The sequence below is a fragment of the Chiloscyllium punctatum genome, chromosome 32 (genome assembly GCF_047496795.1).
Source record: "Chiloscyllium punctatum isolate Juve2018m chromosome 32, sChiPun1.3, whole genome shotgun sequence".
Taxonomy (NCBI): domain Eukaryota; kingdom Metazoa; phylum Chordata; class Chondrichthyes; order Orectolobiformes; family Hemiscylliidae; genus Chiloscyllium; species Chiloscyllium punctatum.
Window position 1 is genome coordinate 7854668 of NC_092770.1, and position 22464 is coordinate 7877131.

Consider the following 22464-nt stretch of genomic DNA (forward strand, 5'->3'; position numbering starts at 1 on the left):
CGGTAATAAAAACCGAACAGTGGAGGCAGAACGACTGCCTAACACATGGTCAGCCCAGACCTGTGAATTGTACGCATTGAACCAAGCTTTAAAATACTTAGAGAAGCGAGATGGGACGATTTACACTGACTCCAAATATGCTTATGGGGTAGTCCATACTTTTGGAAAGATATGGCAAGAACGGGGACTAATCAATAGTCGAGGAAAAGAATTATTACATGAAGAGTTAATAGGACAAGTACTAAAAAGTCTAAAATTACCCCGAGAAATAGCTATAGTCCATGTATCTGGACATCAAAAAGGGAACACCCTAGAAGTAAAGTGAAACCAGCTAGCAGATGAGATCGCTAAAGAGGCAGCTCTGAATCATACAATAACAAGGGTACAGATTCTTACACCCCTAGTTGACTCTTCTCCTGTGAACCCTGTGTACACAGAAGAGGAGGAAAAAGAGTTCCAAGAAATCGGAGCTACTAAGACAACTGAAGGAAAGTGGATTCTCCCTGACGGGAGGGAACTATTGAGCAAACCAGTCATGAGAAACATCTTAGCCACCTTACACCAGGGTAGTCACTGGGGTTCCCAAGCTATGTGTGACCCAGTATTAAGAAAATATGGATGTAAAGGAATATATACATTGGCAAAACAGATATGTACAGGATGTATAATTTGTCAAAAGATCAATAAGAAAATGTTAAGAGAAGGGCTCAAAGGAGGAAGAGACCCAGGATTGAGACCCTTCCAAAGTATACAGGTGGATTACACCGAATTACCCCCAGTGGGAAAACAGAAGTACCTCTTAGTACTAGTAGACCACTTAACTGGGAGGGTGGAAGCTTTCCCGATGTCATCAGCCACTTCAAAAAGAGTGGTGAAAACCCTCCTTGAACATATCATCCCACGATCGTGGAAAATATAGACTCAGACCAAGGTAGCCATTTTACTTCCAATATATTGCAAGAAGCAACGGCGAGACTAGAGATCTCTTGGGAATTTCACACCCCTTGGCACCCACCTTCTTCTGGACGGGTGGAACAAATGAATCAGACTATAAAAAAGCAATTGCCTAAATTAGTCCTATAGACTCAATTACCATGGACCAAATGTCTACCTATTGTATTATTACGCATTCGGACTGCCCCAAGGCGCGATATTGGCCTTTCACCTTATGAAATGATGTTTGGACTACCATTTCTAGGAGGGAAAGGAGAGGTGCCTATAGCTGAGTTTAATGACAAGTTTTTGAAAAAATATATTATGGCATTTGGCTCTTCATTATCTATTCTTAGGAGTAGAGGCTTGTTGGTACAGACACTGCTGCTCGAATTCGCAGCACACCGTATACAGCCGGGTGATTGGGTCCTGATCGGAACCTGGAAAGATACCAAACTCCAACCAAGCTGGGAGGGACCATTCCTAACCCTCCTGACTACTGAAACAGCTATTCGGACTGCTGAGAAAGGGTGGAATCATCACACTCGTGTTAAAGGTCCTGTGAATGCCCCAAAGGCAGAGTAGCCTGCTCATCCTACAGACAACCTTCTGAAAGTTAAGCTGAGAAAAAAAGAATGAATTGAAACAAAAGATTCTTTTAACATTTGCTGATATATATATATATAATTGATTGTAAGGGCTGTGTGGACTCACCTCTCCCTGACATCTAAAAGGGTAAGACAGAACGGTAGACAGGGTTCAGGGATGGGTAGATATTGGTATAGTATTGTAATGTTAGTAATACTAACTATTCAGGGAAGTGGGAAAAATCACTTCACTACGCTGTGCCAGAATTTTGCTAAATAAGAGGTTCTTGCCGACTGTTGGGTCTGTGCTGAGGTCCCACACCATGGTGAATCTGGGATCCCCACCTCGATAATACCGCTCACTAAAAAAGTATACGATGTACAACAATTTGATGTGGGTTCAAATAATACAAAATGGAGATCTGAAAGGAGCAAATATAGCTTTGCGGATGGTTTCCAAGGCCAGCCCCGAAAAATCAGGGCGCTGTTGATAGTCTTAGAATTTCCCCACCAAAAGGAGCAGTGAATACCACCTGTTTCTGTAATTGGAATGATGCTGCACCTTTTCAACTAGGAAAATCATCTTGTGTCCATACCAGTCAAGCCACTGCCATGACTACTCCCCGAATATTAAATGGAAAATATTGGGTATGTGGCCTGAAGACCTATTCATTTATTCCCGGGGAAAAATATGTTCGTGTGATCGAGTGTGTAGGAATACATGCATGTTATGAAATTGAATAGAAAAGCATGAGCTCAACCTGAGAAAGGAGGGGGGGAATAAGACTTGAGACCCGAGAGGTCTCTGAAGGAGACCATCTGTTGTGGACACTACTCCCAAACTACGGGAGGGCAGGGGTGGAAATACAGAAACTAGTGGACGCCCTTGAAAATTTAATTAATGATACTGCCGGCGCAATGGGGGAAACCCAATCCCAAATATTGGCCATAACCACTGAAATGATTGCCACAAGACTAACAGCTTTACAAAATCGAATGTCTTTAGACTATCTTTTGGCCGAAAAAGGGGGAACCTGTGCACTGATTGGTAAAGAATGTTGTACCTTCATCCCAGACACTTCTTCCATAGTGGAAGATAAGGCAGAAATAGTAAAGAAAAAGATAAGCAATATAAGAGAAATTGGAGATGAACTCCAAAAAGATAAAGGATGGGGATGGGGATGGGGTAACCAGAGGTTGACCGGTTGGGGAAAATGGTTAGTGAATTTAGGCATTTATGCGCTTCTAATAATTGTAGGTTTACTGATAGGGTTTAATGTGTTAAAATGGATAATGACGAAACTGGTAATGTCTTTGGGAGGACAACAACCAATAATGGTCATGATAATAGCACAAGCGCAAGAAAGAGAGAGTAACAGATTACTCCTAGAGTTTGAAAAAAGACAAATTTAGAAGGACAGAAATGACTAGATTATGAACCTCGACACCATAGGGTGAAGAGAGCAGAAAATAAGATTGCAAAAACAACAAATGTTTAAGAAAAGAAATGGGGGAATTGTTAGAAATGGGGTAAAAGTGTTGTTTTTGCAGATATAGAATAAGCATACAGAAAATGGGTACAGCAAGAGAACTACTAATTCTGCAGGTATCGAGGGAAGAGTATCTCTACTTTTCAGTGCATAATTATGGATAATTAAGTACTAACTTTAATGTAGATTTATTAAAGAAAATAATTCCTTTTACCATAATATTTAAAACAACAGTTTCAGCAAAAGGCTAAGATTACTGAAACATATAAGCGAAGCACGAAAAAGATACATTGTTAAGATGTATGTACAAGAATGGAATGTACCCAGGGATAATGAAAGAAGTTACAAAGGGGAACATTGAGACAAGAGTTTAGCCTTATGACAGCACGTGCAAGGGGGAAATTGCCAACTTGGAAAGAAAGGGGCAATGGGCGTGGAGCATAGATAGGTAGAGGCGAAATAGTAAGAGAGATTGGGTAATTAGGAGTCTGGAGAGATGACCTCACTCAGCTCAAAGGGTATAACTGTACACTAACCTAAGTTCTAATTTGCTTTCATTTGCTTATGCCATTGAAGCCCTTACTTGCAAGTTCGTAATAAATTGTCTTGTTTCCAGCTTTGGTAGTCTCCTCTAAATTTTATTGAATTTTGTTTCTAACACTACTGAGGTTGTTCATCTCAGAAAAGGTTTTCTTCAGTCCTATCTGAACTGGTGCATCCTCGGAGAGGGTTTTACTCAGTCCGTGCTGAGCTAGTACATCCTCAGGGAAGGTTTTTTTCCCCCCCATTTCCTGTTGAGCTCGTGCATCTTCAGAGGGTTTTTACCCAGTCCCTGCTGAGCTCGCACATCCTTAAGAGAAGGTTCTTCCCTGCCCCCGTTGGCTCCGTGCATTCTCGGGAAGAGCTTTCTGTCATCGCTCCAAGGCACGTGCAACCTCAGAGAGACGGTTGGAGATGAGCAACGGTCGCAGCGCCAGGGGGAAGGACGCGCGCTGTCGTCTGGCCGGCCTCGGGCGTCATGTGCACGAGCACCGGGGCGGGCGCGCATGCGCACAAGCCTCCCTCCTAATTTCGGCCGTGATCCGGGAGGCCGAACAGTGACGAGGTGACGGGAGTCGGCGGAGTTGTCCGAGTGAGTAAAATGTCGGCTTCTTGTGTGACAGGGTCACCCGTGAACGGGACACGCCTGGTCGGGCAGGGAAGGGAAGGGAAGGGAAGGGAAGGGTGGGGGGGATTCGGAATGTCATCTTGACGGCAAGGAGCTACCGAGCTTTAGGAGTTGGGAGAGTCTTTGTCGGAAAGTTTCTCTCTGGAGTGGGATGCCAGCTGACAGCTGCGGTTACCAGGGTGGAGGGCTCCTTCACCCGTCCCCAGCTCTATCCTGTTTGACAGCTTAGACTTTACCATCCGCTCATTACCTGATATTCCGCTACTTTTGCTGTAATTTGATCTTAATCTCCTGTCCGCACCCATCCCGGATCAGCTCAAATTTCAGTTTATTTGGACTGATGGAGACTTCCCAAAAGAAAACATCATGTCATGTTGCGCGGTTGCTCTTCAACAAAACTCCTGTGGTCGCTACAATACGCGAATGTTACTGACGACTGAGCATATGCAGGTTTTAATTTCGTAGCTGTCCCCATTGAATTTCGTGGTTTAATATTACTTCGTCATTTGTCAAGCCAACTAAGATGATCCATATTTGGCTGGATGGGAATAAAGCTTAAGTTTGGATATTAACCATAAGGACAAATTGGTTTTCTATTTATTCGTTTATGGGATGCTGCCATCCCTGGCAAAACAGCGCTTATTGCCCTTTTCGGATAGCCCTTATTGGTAAAGTGGTGGTAGCTGCCTTTTGAAATGCTCCAGTCCTTGTACGCGCCTGGTGCCACGTTTGTCAACGGTGATGCCCTGTTGTACTTTCCTAACAGTATTGATTTCAGTAGTGGTTAAAGCAACTTGATAATGGTATGTTTTCTTTTTGTTTTCGCCTTCCGTTATTTTATGTTTATTAACGTTAATTGTTAATCCCAATGTTTTGCCATCTGTTCTTACAGCAGGAATACCGGTTTCAATCCTTTTGTCAAATGACTTTCCAGGCTGATGCCCCAATCTGTTCCAAGTGTTCACTACCTGGCATAAAATCCCCAATGGCTGAAGCAGAAAAAAAATCGTTGTTTGCTTGTGTATTTTAGAATTTTTTCCCCCAATCCCACAGACTGCCATTCCACTTGTTTAGAATGTCTAGGTTTGTAGAACATGTATCAACTTAAGGTAGAATCTATTATGCATTGCACTTTTGATTGATAAATTGACCTGATCTTTCTGTGGTAGCACCTAATTGTTATTGGATTCACGTTGATTCAATAACTTCAAACAGATAATAGCAACCTGTTATGAAATACCACATAATCTTATTTTCAATAGGTAATTTAAAACAGGTCGATTTACTGTATGTTTCTTGCTTTGTACCATGTAGCATTGAAAACTTCATTCTCGAAGGAGGAAATAAAACATACTTTCCATATTGTTTAAAATTCTGTTTGGTGCAGTACTGAACCACTGAGTCGAGAGTGTGGTGCTGGAAAAGTACAGCAGATTAGGCAGCATCTGAGGAGCAGAAGAATCAACTTTTTGGGCATAAGCCCTTCATCAGGAATCTGTGACTTGCTGCACTTTTCTAACACCACAGTCTCAACTCTGATCTCCAGCAGTCCTCACTTTCTCCTGAACCACCAGTTCCAAGTTTGATCCGAGATCATACTCAGTCAAATAACCACAACAGGGGCAACAGTTGGGTTAGTAGAACTACCTTCAGACTTCTCAGATAGGAAAGGGAGAAAGAAAACCGACCAAAACATTTTGCTGTTGGTAGCTGCCATGTAACGTTGACTGGAAAGTGCTTGTATATGAGTGAATGTGGTGCCCTCAACTGTCAAAAGCTTTGCTTGCATTCACTAAAGCATAAGCAAAATATTACAGATACCCAAAATCTGAAATTAAAACAGAAAATGTTAACATGCATTACCAAGATTTACATGTATTGAGCGACCTTTTGGTAGAGAATCAAGACAGTGTCAGACGTTTTTGAGCTCTACGTCAGTTTTGTTTTGAGAGGAGTAGAAAATTTTGGATGTAGTGAGAAGAATTGTAATCCAAAGATGGCAAATAGTAATTGTATTTTTAAGTAAAACGTAATTGTTTTGTTAAGAGAACATGTAAATACATTCCTCAAATTCATAACTACAGTGTACTTCAATTGGAAATTATATGCAGTTTACAGAATCAAATTGCTGGAAAATCTCAATAGGCCTGACAGCACCTGTGGAGAGAAATCAGAGTTAATGTTTTGAGTCCAGTGACCCTTCTTCAGAACAGTTCTAATAAAGGGTCACTGGACCCAATACGTTAATTCTGATTTCTCTCCACAGATGCTGTCAGACCTGCTGAGATTTTCCAGTAATTTCTATTTTTGTTTCTAATTTCCAGCATCTGCAATTCTTTTGGATTTTTATATGTAGTTTACCGCTCTTTATTGTGATATGTAAAATACTGGTGTAATGATTGGTCTAAAAGTTGTCTTTTTCTTTCTGCAGTATTGACCTACATTCAGTCATGAAGCTGAATGAACACCTTTTTGTTTCTAAAAGTAATGGGGAACTGACAAAGGTTTCTTACACATTAAATGAAATGAACTTTGGCAACCCTGGGGCTGTTTCAAGTGAATGATAAACTGGTGCATGTTTTTTTTAAAAAAGTGGTCTGACTTAAATGGCACAAGTGAAAACACTCCTCAGGAAGTCCACAAGAATATGATGTGGAACAATTTTAATATGCCAGAAATATATTACAAGTGTTACTTGAGGTTTGACTTGTTATGGGACAAACATATTATGAGATTGTGATAGGAGCATTAATGCTTGTTGTAACTAATATCTATCACTTTTTAACCAGTTTTAGAAATCCAAAATAGGCAAACTTTCTGTCTTTGCTTAGTTGGGTCTAATTGAAATTTATTTTCCCCTTTGCTAGTTAGTGGGCGGCACAGTGGTACAGTGGTTAGCACTGCCGCCTCACAGCGCCAGAGATCTGGGTTCAATTCCCGACTCAGGCGACTGACTGTGTGGAGTTTGCACATTCTCCCCGTGTCTGCGTGGGTTTCCTCCGGGTGCTCCGGTTTCCTCCCACAGTCCAAAGGTGTGCACGTCAGGTGAATTGGCCATGATAAATTGCCCGTAGTGTTAGGTAAAGGGGTAAATGTACGGGAATGGGTGGGTTATGCTTCGGCGGGTCGGTGTGGACTTGTTGGACCGAAGGGCCTGTTTCCACACTGTAAGTAATCTAATCTAGTTTTGGTCTGGCTTGAATAGTGTAGGTCAGGATAACTTTTGAAAAAATTAAGAATCAGAACAATAATATTATATTATTTTAATATTATATTAAAATGTGCTAATAAGTATACAATAATATGTTGTATACTTATCACATTTTAATAAAATAGTAAACATACTGGTCACTAATATTTTAGTACAGATGTTAATGGGATTTCTGAAATTAAGTATTTCAATCTTGTTTTTTGTTATAATATTAGTCATAGTCATAGATGAGATATCCCAACCCAATCTAGTCCCACCTGCCAGCACCTAGCCCATATCCCTCCAAACCCTTCCTATTCATATACCGATGAAGTAATTCAGCTTATGTGCTGAGGTTTATAACACGTAATGCAAAATGTTCAGATAGCTTTTGTATTTTTTAGAATTTATATTACCAAATTACATTTTGGGGTATTTACTGCATTTAAAACCTAATTCAGTGTTGTACAATTTTACAGACATTGTGTGATGAAATTATTTTTCTTAAATTCTTTGTTCAGGTTCAGTAATGTTAATTCTGGGGATGTTTTGAATCTTAGTAAAAAAAACTAACCATTAAGAAAAAACAAAAGCCATTGTCTTTTGCTGATTGCCACCCAGTTTATATAGTAATCACTAATTCTACCTCTCTTATTTGCATCTGTTGTAGATTTAACCAGACTGTGTTTTGCAGCCTTGTGATCCTTCTCTCCATTTCTGACCTCATAAGTTTGCCACCATAAGATTGTCCATACTTTAATTCATCTGCCTTTGTCACTTGCAGGCATAATTATTCTAGTGCTGTCTGATTAACCTCCTATCCTCCATAAATTCCAGCCCATCCAGAACTGTGCTGTTTTTCAGCCATCTCTAAATTCTGATCTCTAAATTCACTTCCATGCTCGCTGATCTATGTTGCTCCCAGTCCTTCAGTGACTCAAATTTAAAGCTTTTAGTTTTATGTTCAAATCACTTCATGACCTCACCCCCTCCACTACTCACCCCATCCCAAGCACCCCACACAAGCCCCTCCCCATCTGATTCTTACAGTCCTCAAAGAACAGTGTTTTTCCATCTCGGATTTCTATCGCGATCCCATCTTTTGATTCCTCCCAAAGTACTATGATGTTCAAATTAGATGGAATTGCCATGCTAACTTATCCTGTAGTGTCCAGAGATGTGCAGGCTAGGTGGATTAACCATGTGCAATGCAGGGTTACAGAGTTGTTGGGAGGAATGGTAGATCTGGATGGGATGCTGTTTGGAGGTTTGGTGTGGACTTGATGAGCTGAAATGCTGTCTTCCACGCTATAGGGATTCCATGAATCAACGATGTTTTGTAACTCTGATCACCTTAGGTCTCCTTTTCATTGTTTACTTCCAGAACATATCAAATTTAGATCCCACAATCCTCTAGCACTTATCATGTTTCATAAGATAACTTTTACTGCTGTGCCCTTGACTTTAGATATGTTGATGAACTACTACTAATTTCAACTTGAATGTCAAACATTGATTGATATAGGTTTCCATTATCAAACAGAATGCATGTGAAACTAAAGGATAAAAATTGAATTATTGATTGTGTTTCTTCTTGGGACTACTGTCCTTTGTACGGTTCTTAATATCAGGTTTGTAATTCCTTTCAAAATCGAGCCTCAAAGTTTGATCGTCAATGCATTTTCTGAATGGCTACCTTTTACAACCTCTGCAGTCATGATCCTGCCTATGCTTCCTTCATTTGCACATGCCTCTTATGTTTCCAACTGGTGTGCATCATTTATGAGAACTCAGGACCCAGCAATAGCACTGCAGTGTGACTTACCTTGGTGCTTTTCTAGTACTATGTTGCAAGAATTTAGCAGTCAGAAATAGCATGGACCATTGGCGATAATATCCTGCAGCTATTCAGAGAAAAGGGTGGACATCTATGCATTTGTAATATTTATGCTTGGAGTTCTGCTCTTCAAGCTCAAGAAGACATTATCTCTGCATGATAAAATGTTCCAAAGCTGCCTTATTAATCAAGTGTATTTTTAATATTTCTTTTGCCAGCTTTTTAACCCCTTTAGCTTTTGAAGACCGTAAGTTATTATTTACCTTCATTTCCGTCATCTCTCAATATGCTTCATCATTTATCTGCAAGTATTGGTTCATCTGTGGGTCTTGACCAAATGTCAGTAGGTTATTTAACTGTGATGAACGTCACAATTGAGTCCTTTCCTACATTGATGAGACACCCATATGTGAAATTGTTGGCAACATTTTTTGTCTTTCTTGGTTTTTCTTTTGCTCTCGGTGTGAAGGCAAATTATAGGAGTCCTTGAGATGAAATAACACAAGTTGGAATTTGAGATGAATATTACGTGGTACAGTCACTGACTGGATAAATTATGAAGCCTTTGGAGAGCCTTTAAGTTCTACACCTGAACAAGAAAACAAATCACTGTTCTCCATTTTCTGCCTCGATCCTCATCTCAAAATGCCAGATCTTTCTAGGGCACTAACTAGGATTCGTAGATTTTTACTGGCCTCAGGGATGTTGTTCAAGCTCCCATTGTTTAAGTGTTTAGAGAGTGAATGTGATGTAAGGACTATGTCTTGTTTTTTTTGTATTTTTTAAAATTCTCAGACTGATATGAGAAACAACAGTTTCTTAGGAAAACTGTTTGTTTGAAAGAGTGGCTGCAAATTTGAAAGCAAGTACCTGATAGCCATGGCAGGAACTTTGAACAATTGTTTGAGAAACCAGTGCTGGAGGTTCAGATTGCAGGTAATCAGGAGCTGAGTGTGTGCGCTGATCCAGGTCTTGTTGGCAAAAAACAATTCACTGGTCTGCAGACTAGTGACAATATTGTCAACAGACCTTTTTGCTTGGCAACAATTATGGAGTTAGTTCATGGTGGCTGAGCAGTTTGGAGCTGGAAACAAGTTGGAGAGGAATTTGTTATGAAGATGTGAGTGTACCGGACCTTTGAGAGTTAAAATCTAGCAGAACTACCTGACACAGCATCAAGTGTTCTGAAAAAGATATAATGTAACGTTTGGTCGAACAACTCGGTTAGCTGGTTGCCTGGAAACGACAAAACAGATTCAAATTAGACCAATCAGTTTAAATTATACCCCCCCCAAAAAAAACAAACTCCAATCAAGTTTGAATTGAGTATATTGACAATCTTAAAAGCCAATGACATAATCCGATACTTTGAGGGGTGTAAGACCAGGGAAAATTGAACAGTTGGGAGGAGAACTTCCAAGCCAACGACATCTGCAGACTGCTGGAGAATAGCTCTCCTAAAGATACCTTTATCGATCAGTAATCTGTGAAACAGAAATCCCTAAGAAGAAGAAAAGATTTGACATCTGGCTGGTTTTTTGAAAAGTTGAATTTTGGTAAATCTTAATTGGGGATTTTACTGGACAGGTATTATAGAAGGGAAGGTAAAAGATAGGTTACAGGAAGGAGTTGTAAATAGTTGTTAGTTAATTATTCTCTGTTACATCTTAAAAAATAAAGTTGTTAATTTTTACTTTAAATTGCTCTTGGCCTCTTGAATTTTCATAGATTACTACATGCATCTAGTATTTTCTGTGTTGCTGGGTTAAATTAAGCAGGAGGGTTTACCCCGTGTCGTAACAACCTAGGGGTATGATTCTCGCTTCGAGTGAGAGAGGTCCTGGGTTCATCTCAGACAAGCTCCCAAACTGTTATGACACAAAGTAAACCCTCCTGCTTATTTTAAACTAGCAACACAGAAAAGGTTTATCCTGTGCAGCAATCTGTGAAAATTCGAGAGGCCAAGAACTATTTAAAGTAAAAATTAACAACTTTATTTCTTAAGATGTAACAGAGAATAATTAACTAACAACTATTTACAACTCCTTCCTCTAACCTATCTTTTATCTTCCCTTCTATAACACTAGTCCGATAAAACCACCAATTAAGATTTACCAAAATTCACCTTTTCTAAAAACCAGCCAGGTGTCAAATTGTTCTTACGGATTTCTGTTTCACAGGGTACTAATCAATAAAGGTACCTTTAAGAGAGCTATTCTACGGGCGGTATGCAGATGTCGTTGGCTTGCCAGTTCTCCTCTCAACTGTTCATTTTTCCCTGGTCTTATACCCTCAAAGCATCGGATTGTGTCATTGGCTTTTAAGATTGCCAATATACTCAATTCAAACTTGATTGGATTTTGGTAGTTTTAAACTGATTGGCTTAATTCAGATCTATTTTGTAATTTCCAGGCAACCAGCTAATCAAGTTGTTCGACTAAATGTTACATTATATCTTTTTCAGGACACTTGATGCTGTGTTAGGTTATTATGCTAGCTTTTAACTCTCTTAAGGAACAGTATACTCACATCTTCATAACAAATTGTACAGACTCTCCCAACATAGAGGCCACTCTCGGCAGTCAAAAATTCAGTTTAAAACCAACATTCCTGCAGCAGTTGCTGTAATCTGTAACTTTTGAATTGATAAATTAATGATATTTTCCAAGTGAATTGTTACTGTACACTTCTTACAAAGCAGTGGAGCATCCAGAGAAAGAAGGCAGAACAACAAGGAATTTGGCCAGCTGATAATCAGGTAAATTGGGGGAGTGTATGTAATTGTTTTAAAAAAGTTAACATTTTGTACGATTCAGGGAGTAGCAAAGTTCAATTCAATTATAGCATACTAACCCAGTGTGTCACAACAATGAACAGGCTATTCAACAGTAAAGAACACTGTAGTTGATTGCACCCTTTCTTTCCTTGATGGCCATTTGTGTATTAACTTTCTGAAAGGAATCAGATCAGGAACAGGTAGCCCATTAGAATTTTCTTTCCCTCTGAAGTTTTCTAAGAAAGGGAAGTCCAATTATAGCATATTTCCTCCCATCCACTTTAGATCAGCAAACTCAGCAGGGACCTGCAAAGCCATCAGAGAGCTAACCTTGCTTTGGACACCTATTTTACTAAAAGCTAAATTCTAAAATTGGAGTCATAGCCATACAGTATGGAAACAGACCTTTTGGTCCACCTAGCCCGCTCTGAAATTTATATAATATTTACATTCTGGGGGGAAAAAAAATCACCATTTTTCTTGGTTCTTTATCGATGAATTTAGTTTTTTTTTCAAAAATATAACCTGTTCTTACGTTCATAATAAGGAGACTTTGTCAAATGATTGTGATGCATTGCATTTTAACAATTATTTCCTTTGAATTATAACCACACAATTGATAGCAACTTGATATGATAACTAAGCTTCACTTGATAAAACACATGACTTGATAAATGTCAGCATATGCATCTAATTTGTGTATGCACAATGCGTTACTATATATTTGTAACCTATTCCTACGTACTTGGACAAATCAGTTATGATGTACTTATTTTCTGATAAATTAAGACAAAGTTAATGAAAACCATTAGAAATGTTGAAAGAAAGTAATTTATCATCAAGAAAATTACCTTTTTATAGTATAAATAAGTTAGAGTAATATGATACGTAGTTATGCATCATGCTAATATTCAAAATATATGGGCCCAGTGAAGTAATTTGTCCTCAAGCCCCCAAAACAGTTGGGAAATTCAATTAAGGATGTAACTAATCAGAGGAAAGTCACCTGTCACTCGTATGCACGATTGACAGAATTTGAGAGGAGCAGCTCTTTCATTCACTGGCCGTTTCTTCCCACATTTACTGTTGGTAACCTCACTAGTGAGGCAGCAGGGAAGCAATCTGAGATGAGGAGCAGCAAGCACTGGAAAGACGAGTGGCACTGCATAATCTGAGGTCCAACATTGTAGCAGCCATGGGGATGGTGTGGATAGTATCTATACTGGGGTGTGAGGAGAGGCTGTGACAAATAGCTGACTGCTGAGGTTAGGAGATAATACAAGGGAGTGACTGACTGCTGGCATGGTTGGCAGCATGCAAGGGAGTAGGAAGAGGAAAGGTAGGGAGAGGATGTGAGGGAGCATTTGGAACAGCTTTCTGCTGGAGTAGAATGTTGGAGAGGGGGCTGCCTGTCATTTGCAGAAACTGAGCTAGTCTTAACATTGCTGAGAATTGACAGGAAAATTCCATGTCAGTTTCCATCTTGGTTTAAGTCAGTGAGGGAAACTTGCAGCCATGATCTGTCAACTTGGACTGGAGTGATGCCTATTCAGATAACGAGAAGGAAAAATTTTGTGATCGCATCTGCTCGGATCTGTTGAGTCTACAAATTAGATAAGAACATTTTCTGTATTATGTAAAGCAACCAGATTTCAAAGAAATCATTCCTCCTTCTAATGACTAATATGATTTTATTTTCGTAAGGATCATCTTGCACTTTTCTTGTGTTTTTATGACCTTAGGACACCGCAAAGTGATTTAATGTCACTCAAAATACTTTGAAAGTATGGTCACACTGCCTCACTACATTTCCTTCATTACGACAATGACTAATTAATTTAGTGGGGTTTAGAACTAGGGAATATAATTGAAAACTTAGAATCCGTGTGAAGTGTTAGATAAGAGTTTGGAAACTATTCTACAGACTGCAATTGAGGCTAGATCAAGATCAGAACCAGACCAACTATTAAATATACATCTGAGATTGAGGTTTGAAATCAGGTTAAAATAGTATATCTTTCAATTTTGTGCATGTGTGATGAAAACATTAATTGTGACCTTGCCAATTTGCAAAGCCATGTTTTTCATGTAATACCTGTTTGTAAGGTATTTTGAAAAGATCTTTTGTTGCTATCTTATGTCTTGTGCCAATTTAAATATTGTAGTGTTTAAGAAATTTAATGCTTTCCTTGTGTTTGTGGAGGGGTGATAATTATTGAGGATATTGTTGAATTACTCTAAATTTGCTGCTGCGTAATTTCAAATACTCCACACTAACAAAAGGTATTGTTATTACTTGTTATCTTGACAATTGAAAATGTATGTATTTCAGTAGTGATATGTAAAACACAAGAGGTGTGAATGAGGCAGGACTCAAAATCTGATGAAAGATCATTCATCTGAAATATTAACTCTAGGTTCCGTCTCCTCATGTTCTGCCAGACCCGCTGAGTATTTCCAGCAGTTTTTGCTTAAATTTTGGCTTCAAGGTGAATTGGTCTGAAGGTCTGCAAAATAATCTACAACCTAATTTGTTGAATAACTGACAGTTTCCTCAAACATTGCTTAAACCTCCAGACATATCAAAGGTCATATCTCTACATCAGAGGTAGTGTGGCTGGGATAGTGACAAACAGATCAGTTGATTCCTACTTTTCAGTCTGAAAGTCTAACCGTAGTCTAGTATTGTGTGAAAGTAGTAAATGGGGCTTAGTTGGTGTCCAGTCTAGTTGTTGCCTGGATACCAGAAGAATTTAAGAATATCTGGTAAATTTTCAGATCATTTGTCACACTGCTTGCCCTTTTGGAGTAAAGCACAGTATGCCTTAATTTCAAGCCACTTAATCCTCTCCCAGGCGAGAGGAAATCACTGAAGGGCCCATTCCACTTGTTGTTCTGGGATTAAAGGCAGCTGTCTATCTTCAACTTAAATTCAGTTATTTGTAAATGAGTCCGAGTTGCCAATACCCCTTAAAGCAGAATCAGGACTGGAAAACTTCAGATTATTGCCTGGGGTGTGATGACAGTTAAAAATACAAACATTCTAATTAACACAAGCTAGCATACACAGACAGTGAGATTGGTGCCGAGTGTATTTTTGCATCTTATTCTTGTTTTTAAGTTGAAATAATTCAAAGATTTTGAAACTGATGCTGTTACTTTTGATAATGGTAACAATGCTTATATTGTATCTTGTCACAAATAACAGAGCTACATATTTTGGAATCAAATTCAATGTTTACAAAGATCTTGGAATGCAACAAATCTGTGTATTTCCTGTGTCATCATTTTGTCATGTTTTTGAAATTAGACTTCCTAGTCACCTGAAGACTCATCTAGCCTGACAGATATCATCCTCACTTCCAAGGACCTGCCATGATGGCAAGCTATTAAAATATTGTCATCATTCACCTGAGCTACCTGGGATACTTTGGGTAGATTCACTGCCACAAATCCTGCTTAATAACTTAAGCTAAGTTACTAACACAACGTGGAGAATGATGTCCACACAACATTTTCAGCAGAAATTGGCTCAGTCTTGATAAACTGTAAACAGATTCATTATATATTACTCAATAGCTCACTAAATTGCATCTTTGATACCTGATGGCCTCGTATGAGGCATCAAGTGCAAAATTGAGTATAAGTACATATTACTGCTACTGAAACCTTCTGGTACACACAATAAAATTATAACCACTGCAGCACTGGTTAGCTCTTCCTCGAAACAGTCTTTTATATCCTAATGGGTAGTCCTTATCTTGTGATATCAGGTAACCCTTTCCAGTATTGTCTTTTAAAGCATAAGCCACTCATCTGTACATGGTGTTGTAAAATATTACCTGGGTCCACTTGTTGGTTTGTTATTCCACACTACCTCTGCATGCAATTTTCCAGACGTTCCTTACCTTTTTTTGGACATTGTTCTCTAAGAGAACAAAGAGTTGCCAGGCAGTTCTCTTTGTTCCTGCCCAGTTTGTATATTATAGAGTCATGGAGTCATAAAGCACAGACAGATGCTTTGGTTTAATTCGTCCAAGCCAACCAAGTTTCCCAAACTAAACTAGTCCCACTAAGGAGAACGGGCTTGAGAAACGAGCCATCATCAAATAATGGAGCAGACTGAATGGCCTAATTCTGCTCCTGTATTTTATAGTCAATGGTGTACTATCCAAGCCCATTAAACCTGACTCTGCCCCCTGTCACTTAAACAGCAGCCAAAGACTGGTTCAGGCAGATTTAGCTTTTAAGATGCAAACTGAGATTCCATTTTCAGGTTTACTAGCCTCATTGGTGAAGGACACCCTAAAGAGGAAATAAAGGGCTGTGTAAGAACTAGACCGAGATGCTGAGACATTTCAATCAATTAAAGTTAGCGTGTCCCCAGTGATGGAATTGTATAAGATTACCATTCATGCTGGGCAGATATGGTCTGCAGCAGTGAAATCCAGAGACAGATCGCAATGCTGTCCAACCTTCCTTTAAATCCAACCCATCCTCACCTTGTTCACTACATGGTTTCTTCTGGGAACAATCATGCTAACTGCAATGCTGGATCTTAACAAATGCATAGAAAACACATCTTTTTCTCGTACGTTCACACAATGTGGACATCACTGGTCAGACCAGCATTTTATTGTCCATTCCCAATTGCCCAGAGGGCAGTTCAGAATTACCTACACTGTGTGGATCTGGAGTCATGTGTAAGCCAGACCAGGGGATAAGGTTGATTGCACTTAGTCTTATATCTAGATTAGCAACCAGCTTTCTCTTAGATTCTGCATGCATTTGTATAGATCTTGAGTTCCTTACTGACTGGTAAAACCCCACTCAGCTTGGGCCTTTCGCTACTTTTGTCCTGGTCACCCTCACATTATCACTCTGCATCTCTTTTGGACTCCTTGATCTTGATGTTTTTAGATATGAACTTAGAAATCAACAATTTGTTATAAAGGGCTTATTTTTCATTTATATTGAAATATTTAGGCCTCATCATGGTTGTTGGGTGATATTATCTAGCCATATTGTAGTGGACCAGTGATGGAACCACCAGTTACGAAAGCATAGACTAGGTCAGTTGCTCAGTGAAACATATTTTGACAATCATTAAACAGTGAAACAAGTTGCTGATAAGTATAGTGTTTTTTTTTAATCTGCAACCACTCAAAGGGCAGTTTAATAAATTCCTGAGAATGACAAACATATCTGCATATAGAAGGTATAATAGTATTGTGATCTCCCAGAACACACTTGTTCAGTTTTAGAAGTCAGAGAGGAGATAGGAGAAAACTCAGAATAAGTTAGCTTTAAAAAAAAAACTTCCACTAGATTCTATGGCAGCAGGGGGGAGAGGGGTACAAATTTGGATGATGGCCTGATGAACAAGTTAGGTTTCTCCTGTCCTCCTTTTATATGTATACAATCCTGAGAAGTTAAACTGGCAGCTAATTCATTGAGAATGAAAGGATAGGAAGCAGGTATGAAGGGAATAAAGCAGGACCATAATTGTCTCTCAACTGCAGTTCTCAGAAGTTCGCAGTTCTCAGAAAAATTTCCCACCCATCTCTATTCACCACATCTAACACAAAGTAAAAGTTAACATAGCCAGAATCAAAAAAAGAAGAAAATGGAGGTGAAAGCTGAAGAGAAGAAATAAAGAAACATCAGAGGAAAGGAACAGATAACACCATGAAAATCAAAAGCAGATGGAAGTGTGATTGTAATGATAATTCCCCTTAAATTATCTGGGTTCCTGCTGAAGCCACAAAGTATGGCTTAATATTGGCTATTAATATAACTAGTATTTAGTTCTGTGACTCTTAAGTGAAATTCCTTATGTGGGTTTAGTTTCCATTACTCATACATAAAGTTTCCTTACATTACATATATTTCCCCGAGATACAGTGTGCTGATATAATCATCTTTTGTCTTATTTATACCCTATTCCATCTAATCAAAATTATGAATGACACTCATTGTAAAGAGCATTGGCAGTTTTATTGCAGAATTATTCTTGATGGTCATCAGTCTGCTGCTTTCATGCTATAAAAATACAAAAGCATGAAATAAGAAAAAAAGGTAAGGTCCTAGGGAGTGTTGCTGAACAAAGAGACCTTGGGGTGCAGGTTCATAGCTCCTTGAAAGTGGAGTCGCAGGTAGATAGGATAGTGAAAAAGGCGTTTGGTATGCTTTCCTTTATTGATCAGAGTATTGAGTACAGGAGTTGGAAGGTCATGTTGCGGCTGTACAGGACATTGGTTAGGCCACTGTTGGAATATTGCGTGCATTTCTGGTCTCCTTCCTATCGGAAAGATATTGTGAAACTTGAGAGGGTTCAGAAAAGATTTACAAGGATGTTGCCAGGGTTGGAGGATCTGAGCTAAAGGGAGAGGCTGAACAGGCTGGGGCTGTTTTCCCTGGAGTGTTGGAGGCTGAGGGGTGACCTTATAGAGGTTTACAAAATTATGAGGGGCATGGATAAATAGGCAAAGTCTTTTCCCTGGTTTGGGGAGTCCATAACTAGAGGGCATAGGTTTAGGGTGAGAGAGGAAAGATATAAAAGAGACCTACGGGGCAACTTTTTCATGCAGAGGGTGGTACATGTATGGAATGAGCTGCCAGAGGATGTGGTAGAGACTGGTACAATTGCAACATTTAAGAGGCATTTGGATGGGTATATGAATAGGAAGGGTTTGGAAGGATATGGGCCGGATGCTGGCAGGTGGGACTAGATTGGGTTGGGATATCTGGTCAGCATGGACGGATTGGACCGAAGGGTCTGTTTCCATGCTGTACATCTCTATGACCTTGTATCAGTGTCCAATCCATTATGTTGTGAACTCTTACCTGTTTAATCACCTGAGAAGGACTTCTTCAAGATAATTCACAAGTTCAGTGGAACCTGCTTGTCAAAAGCATAAGACCTTTCCTCTTTGTTTTCATCATTTTATTATTTTTAAACTTCTCTGTATGCAAATACACACTCTCCTTCTCTCCTTAGGTATTGCTTTGGCTGTGTATTTGTGAATGTGGCCTAGTAAACTTGCTGAAGGGAAGTTTCTAGCCTCCTATTTAGTATTTCTCCGATAGCACAGTCCAAAATCTGATCATTACTTTGCCACGCATCAATGTGCTAACAAGATTTAAAATTAGTTTTAAACTATTATCCTCTAGCTGAGGGGTCTAAAAAAATTTTGTGTAAGACCGTTGAAGAAAAGTATTTGGCCTGGTAATATAAAGTAATTCTGTAAATTTATTTTCTCGCTGTTAACAGTCTGAATAGCCTAGCACTAATTACCTATCCTTATTTAACATTTTTGTGAAGGTGAAGTGGACATTCTTGAAATGCTTCTGCAGGGCTGTTAGATGGAGTATTTCAGTATTTTGATTCACCACTGAAGAAGAAATTGTGGTATATGACCATGTCCAGATAACGAGTAACTTAGGGAGCAATTTGTAAGTGATGGTACTCCCATTCACCTTCTGAATACCTTGTCTTTTTGTGTAATGGATGTTGTGCCTTTAAAAGGTCCTCTGAGGAACCCTTATTGAGGTATTGCAGTGCATCCTAAAGTCAGTGCTCAGTGTTTCACTCATTGTGAATGTTTAGGCTAATGAATAGGGAGCTTATTGCTAGCAAAAGATATTTCTTTGCCCTGATATTGAGATTTGAGTGTTGCAGGAAAATGTAGGATACAATGAGTGTAATGTACTCCATTACCATGTCTGCCTTTCTCCAGTTTTGACAAAATCTCAGTAGTCGTTACATTTGTGTGCTTGAATTTCAGATCACCGTGGCTTACCCTCCAGCAGGGTATTTGTACCTGATGTAGCAATGCTTTGTTAACTCACGTAACGTAACAGCTAGGTGTATGTAATGTAGAACTGAAAGATTTAACATATTTTTTACAGCTCCTGATATATGCAAATATTACAGTCGAAGCTGTTTCAGTGTCTGGGCTAATATGCTATTCAATAATTTAAAAGTCACGTGTTCACCAATGTGTTATGCTACAAATGGTTCCAATTTAGATCTTCATATCCACAGGTCACATGCTATGATGCAGTGATGACATTATGAGCATGTCTGTTAAAGGTATATGGCATACTAACTGTGATGCATGACACAACATTTGCCTTTATCCAAAGATAAAAAATAATCTCAAACAGATATACTTGGCTGTATACAGACAAGTGTTGCCAATTTGATAATGGTTCAAATAGGTCAACACAGAATTAATAATTCAAATTCCAATAAATGAATTTGCATCATCTTTATGCTATACTTGTCATCCTCCTTTATGATCGTTGATCACGTTGAATTGATCTAGGTATAAGTGTTTGAGACTGACTGATTCAATTGCGTCAATTGTGGTCTGTTCTGCCACAGAGGGTTTGATTTGAATCTCATGAATTATGATTTAGCAAGATCTCTGTACACTGATAGTCTAGCCAGGTAGATAATTTTGGGAAACCAAGATGAGCATGTGAATTGGCATTGTAGTTTATTCTGCTAATGCACAGAATTGAGAATCCATAATATACTATGATAGTATGTTATAGGTTAGACCATGGAGCATCATTTGCTGAGGTACATGTCTTTCGGGGTGCACAGTACTAGTTCGTTCTTCATTTTTAGGCTGTAACAGTATGTCTTTTTCTATGATATTAATGGCTGTAAGATCTTCTGTTGACCTCAGACAATCAACATGTTAGTTGTTGATTGACTGTACCCTTCATAGATGTATTTGTGTAAGCTCTTAACAGTTTATTTGCTCCCATCTGGTTTTGTACCATTTTGCAGGTCACTTGTATTTTGTTCTGGCGTCTGGTTTGCCTTTTGGAAACCGGTTTCTTGTACACACACATCCAACATTTTTTGGTGCCACATATGCTTTGCAGATATGAAGGAAAGCTGGATAGCTTTTGTGTAGATGTGGTAAACCACATCTGCTACAGATGTTGTTGGTTTGGTAAACTTTAATGATAGTATAAGTAGTGGCTGCACCTGTTATATAATTGTTGTTGGCCTGCCATAATAACTCCATTCTTCTGTCCATTTCAAGTAAAGTATCAATGACATGACCCATTTTCTTGCCCATAAAATCCTTCCTGAAGGGTTTAATTGGTGTAGAGGTGATTACCAATTTAATAAGCTTCTCTGAGAGCTCTTTTTCAGAAAAGGACATGTTCGTGCCATTTGCTGCAGCATCTTCCAACAACTTGTCAACAGACTTTTGGGGTTGTTGTCTGGATGATATGAGTTGTATTCTGCTATCTCAAGAGGGTTGGAATATAAAAGCAGTGTTGTGATTCTGGGACTTTATAAAGCTCTAGTTATGCCCCATTTAGAATAGACTGTATCCAGTTTTGGACCCCACACCTCAGGAAGGACAAACTGGCACTGGATGGTGTCCAGCGGAGATTCACACGGATGATCCCTGGAATAGTAGGCCTAACATATGATGATCGGCTGAGGATCCTGGGACTGTATTCATTAGAGTTTAGAATGTTGAGGGAGGTCTAATAGAAAAGTACAAGATAATGCATGGCTTAGAAAGAGTGGACGCTGTGAGGTTGTTTCCATTAAGAGGGGAGACTAGGGCCTGTGGGCATAGCCTTAAAATTAGAGGGGATTAATTTAGAATGGAAATGAGGAGACATTTCTTCAGCCAGAGACTGGTGGGCCTGTGGAATTCATTGCCACGGAACATAGTGGAGGTTAGGACGTTGGGTGTGTTCAAGGCAGAAATTGTTAAATTCTTGATCTCACAAGGAATTAAGGGCCACAGAGAGAGTGCAGGTAAGTGGAATTGAAACACCCATCAGCCATGATTAAATGGCGGAGTGAACTTGATGGGCCAAATGGCCTTGCTTCCACTCCTATGTCTTATGGTCTTAATCCCAGAGTTAATGCTTACCTTGAGCAAATTTACAGAAATTGGTGCTGTTAATTTTGTGAACATAACAATATCCAGAAATGTTATCTATCGATCTACAGTGTGGTTTTCAAATGTCTGCTTCCAAGATCTTGGGACTATTTTATAAATTGTCACCACTGTTAGCTATGAACTGCCAGCATTTTAATGAATTTGTATCCAACAGGGTATTTGTATATGATGAAGCATTGCTTGTGTAAGCTCCAGTGAAATAAGAACTAAAGAGGATAGCTTTGTATTGAATAATTAGCCAGATATTTATTTCAGCTTTTGATATATACAAATATTATAATCACAGGTCCTTCAGTGTCTGGGTTACTATTAAGGTATTCTGTTACAAAGAGTAGCATGCTTTCAATAATGTGCTATACTTAGTTAAAATAAGGCCCAAAACATTTATGCTCTTAGGTCATGTACTGTGATACAGTGATGATATCATGAGCGTATCTGTTAAAGGAATGCTGCATACTAACTGTGAGACATGGCATAGCTTCCCTTGATGTTGATGATAGGGGATTTGGTATTTATAATGCCATTCAATGTCA

General features: G+C 39.1%; 1 protein-coding gene across 5 annotated transcripts in view; it reads left to right on the top strand.

The window, feature by feature from the left end:
- The first annotated feature begins 4048 nt into the window (after positions 1-4048).
- LOC140457863 (uncharacterized protein C3orf18 homolog) overlaps positions 4049-22464 on the top strand; it is an 85118-nt gene continuing 66702 nt past the window's right edge. For 4 of the 5 annotated variants that reach the window (XR_011953381.1, XM_072551584.1, XM_072551581.1 and 1 more), the window contains exon 1: positions 4065-4142. The gene's annotated coding sequence lies outside the window, so the exon portion shown is untranslated. Of the gene's footprint in view, positions 4143-22464 lie in introns of all 5 variants that reach the window. The other variant, XM_072551582.1, reaches the window with a different exon arrangement.